Here is a 12587-nt window from a genome sequence, read left to right as displayed (position 1 = left end):
TATTAGGGAAATGCAAATCAAAACTACAATGAAATACCATCTCACACCTGTTAGAATAGCTATAATCAACAGGAGAAGTAATAACAAATTTGGAGAAGATGCAGAGAAAAAGGAACCCTCATACCAGATTTTAGGGAAATGCAAATCAAAACTACAATTAGGGAAATGCAAATCAAAACTACAATGAGATACCATCTCACATCTGTTAGAATAGCTATAATCAACAGGAGAAGTAATAACAAATGTTGGAGAAGATGCAGAGAAAAAGGAACCCTCATACAGTGCTGGTGGGACTGCAAATTGGTACAGCCACCATGGAAAACAGTATGGAGGTTCCTCAACAAACTAAGAATTGATCTACTATCTGATCCAGCATTCCCTCTATTGGGTATTTACCCCAGAAACTTGAAAACCCATATCCAAAAAGATAGTTGCACACTGATGTTCATAGCAGCATTGTTCACAGTGGCCAGGACATGGAAGCAACCGAAGTGTCTTGCAATAGATTATTGTATAAAGAAACTATGGTACATATACACAATGGAATGTTAGCCATAAGAAGAGATGAAATATGCCATTTGCGACAAAATGGATGGACCTTGAGATAATCATGCTAAGCGAAATAAGCCACACAAGAAAATTTGAAAATCACCTGATATCGTTTATATGTGGGATATAAACCTAAAAGTAACAAGTGAACAGGACAAACAAACAGAAACTTGTGGACATGGACTATAGACTAGTGGTTACCAGAGAGTAGGGTGTGTGGGACGGGCAGGGAGGTAGACGGGGTAAAGGAGGTCAAATATAGAGGAGGAGGGGAGTGTGAAGTGGGTAAAGGGGATCAAATATATGGTAGCTAAAGGAAACCGGACTTTGGGTGGTAAACACAATAGAATATACAGATGTTAAATTATAATGCTCACCTGAAAATTATATAATTGTATTAACTAATATTACTCCAATAAACAATAAAAAAAAGAAAATACAATTGCATAGGTACATTAAAAGTAAAAAAAAAAGTATATGCAAATATTAAAAAAAGCAAGAGATAGTAATATCCAGTTAAGTAGGTAGTATAGAAAATTACTAGAGACAATGAAGAGCATTATCTAAGAATAAAAAGATCAATCAGTTAGGAAGATATAATGGTTTAGATATGTGCATACCAAAAAAATAGAGTTTTAATATCAAATGAAGAAAAAACATAGAATTGACAGGAGAAATAAACCAAGTCACAGTTATGATTTAGGAAATTAACACTCTATTCAGCAACTGATGAAACTGCTAGATAAAAAAAAAAAAAAAAAATCAGCAAATAATTGAATTTGGACAACACAATCAACCAACCAGGCATAAATGACCTATACAGTGCACTTTCCCAACAGAAGAATAAACTTTTTTTTTTAAGCAGCCATGGAATACTAATCAATATAGACTATATTCTGTGCCATTAAACAAACCTCTAAAACTTTTAAGAACTGAAATCGTATAGAGGATATTCTCTAACCGTAATGGAATCAGTTGAAATGAATAACAGTAAGACTACAGGAAAATATTTAAATAAGAGGAAATTAAAACAGTACACTCTAACTTATTCATGGGTCTGAGAAGAGGTCTAAAACTAAATTTTGTATAAATATACACATATATATGAAATTGAAAATTCAACTTATTAAAATATGCAGGAAGTAATTAAAGCCGTGTTTATAGGGAAATTCATAGCATTTCATTCTTACATAAGAAATGAGGAAAATATTTGAATCATTAATTAAAACTCTCAATTAATTACTTTGGAAAAGATGAGCACAGTAAACCCAAACTAAACACAAAGAAGAAATAAGGACCACAGCAGGAATCGATGAAATTGAAAATATGAAAACAATAGAGAAAATGAAATAGAAGTCTGGTACTTCCACAAAAAAAAAATAAATAAAAAACAAGAAAATTGATAAATATCTAGGAAGACTGGCCAAAATAAAAATAGAGAAGTCATAAATCACTAATATCAGGAATGAAATAGAATATCTTTCCTATCTTCCAGCTATTAAAAAATAATAAAGGAGTATTACTGCTATTTGTCTGGGAAAAATGAAAATTGTATTTATACAAAAATCTGAACACAAATGTACATAGCAGCTTTAATTATAATAGCCCATACTAGAAATGATGCAGATGTCGTTTAATGGATAAATAGTAAACTGGTACATTCATACTGTGGAATAACTACCCAGCAATAAAATGGAACAAACTACTGACACATCCAACAACTTGGATTAAACTGAGAGAAAAACGCCAATTACAAACTTTTAGGTAAAGAGAGTAGATTAGTGCTTTCCCAGGGTTAGAGAATGGTGATAGAAATGAAGACTTAAGAAAAATGGATGCGGTAATAGAAGGGCAACATGAGGAAGCCTTGTGGTGATGTAACCATTTTGTATCTTGATTAATGAAAGGAAATTCAGTGATAGAGAACTTTTATGATCCATATCTGAAGCTTAATGGCATCATAAAAATATCTACTCTCTTTTCTCTTCATTTACCACTTTTTTATGTCAGCCTAGATTCCCTCATGGTAACAAGAGGTATGTAGCATTAAGATATATGACATTCAGAAACAAAAATGCCCAGAGGAAATATATCATATTTTACATACTCCTATAGATCTTTCTGTGAATCAAAGAAACTTTTCCTGGGAACTCACCCATGCCTACATCTGGCCCACCCCATTATGAGCTGGCTTTATTTAATTCCTTGTTACTATTCTTATTTTATTTTTTTGATGCTCAAGCCTCCAGAAATTTCTAGTAATGGAAATCAAATCATCAGAATTGCTGAGGTAAATTTAGACTAATCCCAAATTCCTCTCTCTCTCCAAGTTGTGAAGGCAATAGGGTCAGATTTCCTGAAGAAGAGGATGTATTTTTCTAAGTCTTCTAGGCTGCTTCCTGTTCACAAAGTCTTTTGAATACAATGTTGGCATTATGCTACCTGGGGGCAAGTTATAATTTTAGGTAAAATTCCAGTTGTGGAAATGTTTACCTGGACCATTTTATTTATGCATGTAGAAATACTTAATCCATCATCAAAGTTCCAAATATTATGCTTTTCTTTCTTTTTTTCTAAAATATGGTATACTTGGTTGGGCTGACTCCAGACTTTCTAGGTGTACTCTTTATTGAGGATGTGGGAAAAGAGGCCTTTGCTACTGCACTGCAAGCAGCTAAATCAACCTTTTCAATACAGTTTAGGCCACATGAAAGCCCTGTCTTCAGGTAAGTTGCTTGGTTTTTTGACTGCTTATATTTTTAAATCTCAACATTTAGTAAGACTGATTAAGACTCTGATTTATCTTTTTAAAGTTTTTTGAAAATAAAACTCTCTATCTCTTCCTTAATCAGCCCATCCAATTAGTCACTTTCAGTTCAGAAAAATACTTCTAGATGCTGCAGTAATTCTGTCCGGATATTAAGAAGATGCATGGACTAACATTTCTATTCTATATGACATTTCTCTTATTCTCTTACTCTCTTCTCCTGTGGCTCCAGACTCTCTGGATTAGCTCTCAAGAGCCATTTTTTTTTTTTTTTTTTGGTCTTATTCTGTTAATACAGGTTGAAATCTCTATTGTCAGCCTCTAAGACTTCATTCCAGGTAGGATTGGTCACATGATCTCACTCTGTTAATAAGATGTAGTCAGAAGTCCCTGGTGAAGCTCTCATCCAAGCTGACAGGACAGTCTTTGTTGGATCATGAAATTTTGTTCTTTGTATCTTTGTTTCTTTGTTCTTTCTTCTTTCTATCTCTAGTATATATTTGATGCCAAGAGGAGCTATAGCCATATTGCAAACATGAGGGAAAAAAGGCTGCACATTAAGAATAGGGAAACAAGAAGACAAAATTACCTAGAATAATGATAATTGTCTTGGATTGCTTAGAAATAATTTTAAATGATAAAAACAAATCTTAATATTGTTACACCATTAAGACTGGATTATTTGTTGCTTACAGATACACACATAACCTACTGAAGCAATCTGTAAACTGAAGAGATTAAATAGAGTTTTCCAGTATGTCAATTTTGCAGTTTTAGTGATACTTCATTTTTTGTTAAGTTATGAGCCAACTATTGGAAAATTTCTTCAACATGGTGATAATGATGGCAATGATGACAGTGATGATAACAATAAAGAAGGTGATGACAACCACAAAATGTAGTAAGTTATTAGCACTTTGTATCATGCATTGTTCTAAGAACTTAATAGATACTATTGCTTTTCATCATTTGATTTAAAACCATTCTCAATTGTAAAGAAAGTAAAACTAATTTTAAGTTACTCAAAATATGAGAGCAGGGGAGTAGCAGAGTTCCATCTGGTCTGTATGTCTCCAGAGCTGGATGCTGTTCTCACTAATTCTAAATGTTTTATGATTACACAAAAGTACTAAAAGATCTGGCATGTGTTTGTCAATATTTCTCAATATTATCACTATTGAACATTTTTGTTTTATTCTTATAGTTTTCCTTTTATGTACATAGACATTTACCTCCAAGTGTCAGGCTGTGAGCACTTAGAATTTCTCTGAATTGGCAGGAATTGTAAAAGAGTCTTCACATAGACTCAATACTGTTTAGAAAATATAGGAACATCATATAATTAATATCTCTGAGAAAGGTAACTTGCACTTCCAAATATATAAATATGAATACAGATTTAAAAAGTATAGACGTTTGAAAGTGTAAACATTATTTCTTTTACAATGGCTATGATAGTCACTAGAGACTTTTTAAATCAGTTTTCTTTCTCTTTTAAAAAAATCGTTTATTTGATAAAAAAATAAATCCAGAAAAAATATAGAACTTTAAGTGGCTAATGAAACTATCTCATTTCACATTTGAAACTATATCAAAACTTTTCAAATGTTTTCCATTTTAAAGATTACAATTAAACAGTAAAATAACATATGAGTTTCACATTATACTTTATTGTCATATTCTCATCTTTTTATTAGTTTAATTGTAATCAATGTACTTTGGATATAAATAATATTTTAATTATTTACCATTACAAACTATAGCATTGACAATTAATTTGTGTGGTTTATACACATTTTATATTCTTTTTATTCCTACCTACATAAAAGGATAGTAGTCAATGTATGTGATTTATTAGTATATGTTTTAAATATTTTAACATATATGAGTTTGAATTTCTAAATTGTAAGCGAGTCAGACACAGGTAAGCCTTTATCTGTTAGTATAAAATATTTGAATGCTTTAATCCTCATAATTTATATTGCAATACAGATACAGCAATCTTCATTTGATAGATGAGAGAGTACCTTTTTTCCAGTTTTATTGAGATTATATTTAATAATATAAATGTATTATTTATATAATTGACATATAACATCATATTAGTTTAAGATGTACAACATAATGACTTGACATATGTATATATTGTGAAATGATTACATCATTGATTTTAGTTAATATTCATCAGCTCACATAGTTATAAATGTTTTCTTATTATGAGTACATTTAAGGTCTACCCTCTTAATAGCTTTCAGTTATACAATACAGTATCATTAACAACGTTCACCATGTCATACAGTATGTCCCCAGAATTTATTTATTTTATAACTAGAAGTTCATATCTTTTGACTACCTTCACCGATTTCCTGCATACACACCTTTGGCAACCACCAGTCTCTTTCTGTGAATTTGTTTTTTAAAAATTCCTCATGTAAGTAAGATTATGCTATATTTGTCTTTCTCTGTCTGAGTTATTTCACTTAGCAGAATGCCCTCAAAGTCTATCCATGTTTCTCAAATTGCAGGATTTCCTTTTTTTTTTGTGGCTGAGTACTGTTTATAGCTACATATATCACATTTATTTCATTTATATATTTATTTATCGATGGACACAGGTTGTTTTTATGTCTTGACTATTCTGAATAATGCTTAATAAATATAGGGGTACAGATACTTCTTTGAGATAGTGATTTTGTTTTCTTCAGATATATATCCAGAAGTGAAATTGTAGAATTGTATGGTAGTTCTATTTTTCATTTTTTAGGAAACCTCCATACTGTTATCCATAGTGGCTACATCAGTTTACATTCCCATCCATAGTGCACTCTCATCAATGAAAAGAAAGGGTTTCTTTTACTCCACATTCATATGTTATCTCTTGTCTTTTTGATGATAGTCATTCTAACAGGTGTGGTTGATATCTCATTGTGGTTTTGATTTGCATTTGTCTGATTAGTGATGTTGAGCTCCTTTTCATATATTTGTTGGCCATTCATATGTCTTCTTTAGAAAAATGTCTGTTCAATTCCTCTGACAATTTTTAAATCAGATTGGTTTTGTTATCAAGTTTTATGAGTTGTTAATATATTTTGAATATTACCCTCTTCTCAGATACATGATTGTAAATATTTTCTTCAATTCCGTATATTGCTTTTTCATTTTGTTGATGATTTCCTTTGCTCTGTGGAAGTATTTTAGTTTGATATGGTGTCATTTATTTATTTTTGCTTGTGGTGTCAAATCCCCAAATGTATGTGTGTGTTTTTTAAAGTTGTTTCCTATCACTTGTTGTACTCTCGAGAGTAATAAATTCCATTATACTTCCTAGATCTCAAATCAACTATTGCTACATCTAGATGCAATATAAAATCAATAATGGATGATATACCAATTAAGTAGAATAACTAGAATGCTGTTTTGCTTCCTGGTGTCTCATATAATTATTACCGTGATATGTATTCAGAATAACAAAATAGCTGTAATTTCAATAATAAATTTGCATGTATTTTTGTAAACATATTTATAAATACAAAAAAAACTACAAACCTGCAAGAGCAGATAAGGAAAGATTGTTATGCATATGAAGGTTTTCGTTCTTTGAAAAACTGCTTAATTAAGATACTGAAGTATAGTCTGTACATCCTCCCCCCTCCATGAGACTCTCTTTCATAGATCACCCTGGAATGGATCATAATACTGACACAATGCTCACCAATACAGTGTCTATTTCTGTTACTACAATAACAGTAGTTTCTACTTGGCTTAGTTTTCATTGTGTGTTCCTGTTCATCTTTCCTTCTTTATTCATTTTTAAAGACATTGGTGAAGGGCACATAATATGTACAATAAACATTACAATTTTGAATAAATATACTGAGGGAGAACTATAAATCCAAGGATTTCACATTACAGCAGTGTAGCATACCACTCTAGTTTATTAGATTATGGGGTATAACACTTAACTTATTTTGTTATTAGGTTTCAGTTACCCGGTATGTGTCTATTTGCAAGTATTCAATTTTGGAACTCAAATATTTTTACTTCTTTATTTTAACAAGTTGCTATTTGAAGATGTATTTAAGCTATATCATGATTAGAATCACTTCAAAATTTGAATGTCTCAGGTAATTATTCTCATTAATGATATCATGAAAAGAGAATTTCTGAAATTTTCTGACCAGCCACAGTTATATTTCCTGAAAGTATTTGTCACATTATAATATTTGGCATGCATTTCTATATCTATACACATATATCTATATCTCCTTCTATACACATATATTGCTGTTTTTTTTTTACTAATTATATTAAACTTACAAGTTTATTTAAAATTTAAGTTTTTAAGGTTTATTTGTATTTATTATATTTTAACTGGATTTCAAGGAGATCATCCTTTTGCTGCTGCTTTGAATCTGTGAAAAACATGACCAGAAAAAAATAGAAATGTGATAAAAGAAGTAGAAATATTTTCATATTATTTTTCAAATATTTTTCTTTAACATCAGATCATCAGAATTATTGTCTGGATTTCAAGTTTTATGAAAACTCACAAGTCTGAAGGTCATAATCTTAACAGACTAATTTATCACAGTTCTCAGCCAAACTGAAAGTCAAAGCAGAGCAGGCCTAAGTTAAATTTAATCCATTAAGATGTTTTTACAGAATTTAAGTTAGAAATTTAGTTGATAAGACTGATGTTGACACATTTTAGGAGTTCTATATAATTAAAGAGTAATACACAAATAAAGTAATAAGTATATGCAAAGAATAATGACAAGAATGAGAAAAACAAGGAGACATGAGGGAGAGATGAGAAAGTTTGAAAAAGATAACGTTAAAATTGTGATAGTTATGAGACCCTGATATATATATATTTTTTTTGCTTAACAAGAGTCTGAATTTAACTCTGCGTGATCCTGAACTATTGAATTAAACTGAGGTGGAATTCCTTAAGCTCACTTCACTCATCTTCTCACTATAGTACAGTGAATTAGTATCACCTTATACATTATGCTTTGCTGACTTCTTACAGATATCACTGCTACTCTTATTTTTCTTTGCCCAGATTTGATAGTAATACTCCTAATATACTTCATTTCTCTCCTCTATATTTTGGAACAACAATAAGTATAAAGTTGTTTTTTAATGTCAGTTTTTTAAATGAACATAGAATATAATTTTTTCTTATCCTCACTATGAATTTCAAGACTTTAAAAATCATACTTCTTTTATGATTGAGAAAATTGAATAGGAAAATAAGTAATTTGTCCTATCTATTTTAATTCTAAATAATTAATTGGTTATTCCAGTAATAATTTAATTTTCTCATCATCTAATTAGTTTCCCTACACCTGCAGAGAGATAGGACACTCTCAGTTAATCCATGATTCTCTTAGGTAGTGACAAGTAAACCCATCCTCAGGCTCAGAATACAGCTTCTCAGATGTCTACCCACATCAAAGAAGCTCAGGAGAAGACTCACAGGAAAGTAAGACCACATTTTTCTTAGTTTTCCTTTTCCTTCATTAAGGGTTAAAAAAAAAGAAGAAAATATCTAAATATCAAAATAACATTCTGATTTCCTTGAGATGCTCAATCCTATCAACAGAAATCAAGGAGAAACCTATGAACTTGGAGCAAGCTAGCCTCTTCTTCTCAGAGTAGAGAACTTCACTCTCTCCTAGGCAGAAATTCTTGTCTCTGCTAGGTCATTCTCCATCATCGTCAGGGACCAAGAAGGAATCAGTGTAATTGAAATAAAAACCTATATCCCTAGGCCTACTTGTTTCTATGTATAGGGGTCAAGAGAGACCATGGGTCAAGGATTTTAAGTATACAACTCAATTCTATGTCATTTATATTGCATTGTGTGTTCATCACCCAAAGTCAAATCTTCTGTCACCATATATTTGACCCTCTTTAACCTTATCTACCTTCCCCCTACCCCCTTTTCGTCCAGTAACAACTGAACTGTTGCCTGTCTCTATGAGATTTTTATGTTTGTCATTTGTTGCTTTCAGTTTTGTATTCGACATATGAGTGAAAACATATGGTTCTCAACTTTTTCTGACTTATTTTGCTTAGCATGATAATCTCAAGATCGATCCATGTTGTCACAAATGTCAGTATTTCATCTTTTCTTATAGTTGAGTAATATTCTCTTGTATATATGTACTACCTCTTCTTTACCCAATCATCTATCCAAGTGTACTTCAGTTGTTTCTATGTTTTGGCCACCATAAATAGTGCTGCAATGAACATCTGGGTGCATATATCTTTATGGATAATGTTTTCAAATTTTTCAGGTAGATACTCAGAAGAAGGATTGCTGGATCATATGGTAATTCTACTCTTAATTTTTTGAGGAACCTCCATATTGTTTTCCACAGTGGCTGTACCAGTTTACATTCCCATGTAAATTGTATACGTATGAAAGTTGCTTTTTCCTCAGAACCTCTCCAATGCTTGTTATTACTTGTCTTGTTGATGATAGCCATTGTTACATGTGGAGGGGGTATCTTATTGTGGTTTTAACTTGTATTTCCCTAATTGCTAGTGAAGTTGAGCATCAATTCATGTTTATTGGTCGTTTGTATGTCTTCTTGGGAGAAGTGTCTGTCTAAGTCCTCTACCCATTTTTTAATTGGATTTTTTTTTTTTAATTGTTGAAGTCTATGAGTTCTTGGTATATTTTGTATAATAGGCCCTTATGGGAGGTGTTTGCAAATATCTTCTCTCATTCTGTTGATTGCCTCTTTGTTTTGTTAGTTTCTTTTTCTGTGCAGAAGATTTTTAGTTTAATATAATTCCATTCATATATTTTTGCTTTTACTTCCCTTGCCTTTGAAGTCAAATTCATACAATCCTCTTTAAAACTAAAATCCATGAGTTTGGTACCTAAGTTTTTATCACCACATATTTGACACCCTTTACACTCTTGAATTTGATCCATGAGTTATTTAGAAGTGTGTTGTTTAACCCAATTATAGGATACTTTCCAAATATCTTTCTGTTAATGAATTCTTGCTTAAAACATTTTGGTGAGAGAGCATAGTACATATGATTTTATTCACTAAAATTTTTAACTGTTTTATGCTTCAGATTTGGTCTTAGTGAATGTTCAGTGCATACTTTAGTGTATTCTGTTGCTAGAGTAATGTTAGATAAATACCAGTTAGGTCATTTGGTTGATAATGTTCATGTCATGTATATTTTCTAATTATTTCTAATATATTTCTGATATATTTTACTAATATTCTGCTTACTTGTATTAGTTTCTAAAAGGGTGATAACAAATTACCATAAATTGGGTGACTTAAAACAACAAAATATGTTATCTCACAGTTCAGAAGGCCAAAAGTTCAGAATCAAGGTGTCACCAGTGTTGGTTCTTTCTGGAAGCTTTAATGCAGAAACTATCCCATACCTCTCTTCTTCTGGTGATTGTCAGTAATTTTCAATATTCCTTGACATCACTCCAGCCTCTACCTCCATCTTCATATGGGTTTTCCCTGTGTGTCTCTCTGCTTTTTCTCTTTTTACAAGAACACCATTTATATATAAAATATTTTTACAGAGAAATAAAGTATGTTAATTCAAAAAAATCTGCTCTTGAATAGTTATAACAGCTCTATTTATTATGGACCCAATCTGGAAGCAACCCAACTGTCCTTCAACTGATTAATAGATAAGCAAACTGGTTATCTCTATTCAGTGAATACTACCTGCAGCGGGGAGTGGGGGGGAACAAACTATTGATACTCTCAACAATGTAGACATATCTAAAATTTATTTTGCAAAGTGAAATATGGGAGACCCAAAAGGCTATGTGACTGTGAGTTCATTCATATGACATTCTAAAAAGGATTTTAATATAGGGATAAAATACAAATCAATGGATTTCAGACACTGGGCTGGGGCTAGACTGGAGGGAATTTTTTGTTTGTCTGTTTGTTTGTTTTAGGTGAGGCAACCTTTGGTTGACCTCACAGATTGCAAGGACCTTGTCAGTTTACAATCCCTTATTTTTTATTTTTTATGCCTACAGCACCTGGTCTTCCTAGGTGGTCTCCCATCCAAGTATTAACCAGGCCCAACCCCTGCTTAGCTTCCGAGATCATACGGGATGGCGTTTGTTCAGGGAGGCATGGCCATAGGGGAAATTTTTAATTAAGGAAAATGACTGTGTCAATATTGTGATGGTGGACAAAGGGCTCTATGTATTTGTCACAACTCAGTGAACAACAGACCACAGAATGAATTTAGTCGTGAGTAAATTAAAAAAAAAAAAAATTAAAAAACATTTAAAGTTAAGTCAACCTTAACCACCAAAAGACAAACAGAGAACCAGAAGTAAACAATAGAAAATTACTTGAGCCACAATGTACTAAAATTTCCGTAGATATTTAATGTGGACAAAATTAAAATTAACTTCAGAACCTCACTAGAAATCATTTATAGTGCTTTGTATAATTATTATGCTCAAGGTAACTCATATTATACTTAATTTAACTTCATTAAAGAACATGGATTTAACTTTTCTTAATTTCCTCAATGTGTTCAAGCACATAGTGGATTCTTATTGTTTATTTACTGAACAAATAAATATATTTTACTGTGTTTATGTCATCATAATGTTAAATCAATTACAACAGATGATTTTTGGACTGAGTCTGTACGTAGTTAAAGTTTAAAGAATGTAAAGGTACACTAAAAATTCTCTTCCTAGAAGGATCAGAATTCCATAACAACCCTTACAAAATATTTTCTTTACCAGATTTGTTTCTATTTGGGTGAATTACACAGTTATACTCACCAGATAGATAAATATAAATATATTTTGATTAATCTTTGCGTAAAACAATTATAGCATAACATCAATATCTTTAGAAAGTGGCATATTTCTAATATGTTCCTTATGTTAAATACAAGATAGTCACTCATATATTATGGATTTTGTCATTTATTTTTGTGTATTATGAGTATATGTATGGTCCTAATCACAACTCTTTCTCTGTATTTATATATTTGTATTCATAATTTGATTAATAAACACATAAGTTTCTAGAACATTTTTAAGCGCTATATTCCACTTTCTATAATATGATAGATTATTTTTGTCTGCTGAAACACACACACATGCACACATGCAATCAGATATGATCCCATACTTATGTAAACTTGTAGCTTCAATTCATATTCTTACTTGTGATATTTTCTCTATCTTTTCTCTTAAGCTTCAATAAGAGAAATAAAAGCTTCTAAAATGTCT

General features: G+C 31.3%; 1 pseudogene; it reads right to left on the bottom strand.

Moving 5' to 3' along the window:
* Positions 1-11354: 11354 nt before the first annotated feature.
* On the bottom strand, positions 11355-11474 carry LOC120618687 (uncharacterized; annotated as a pseudogene).
* Between the last annotated feature and the right edge of the window lie 1113 nt (positions 11475-12587).

This window comes from Pteropus medius, unplaced genomic scaffold (genome assembly GCF_902729225.1).
Source record: "Pteropus medius unplaced genomic scaffold, Ma_sr-lr_union100, whole genome shotgun sequence".
Classification (NCBI taxonomy): Eukaryota; Metazoa; Chordata; class Mammalia; order Chiroptera; family Pteropodidae; genus Pteropus; species Pteropus medius.
Note: the sequence above shows the minus strand (reverse complement) of the source record. Positions and strands in the feature narration are given on the sequence as shown.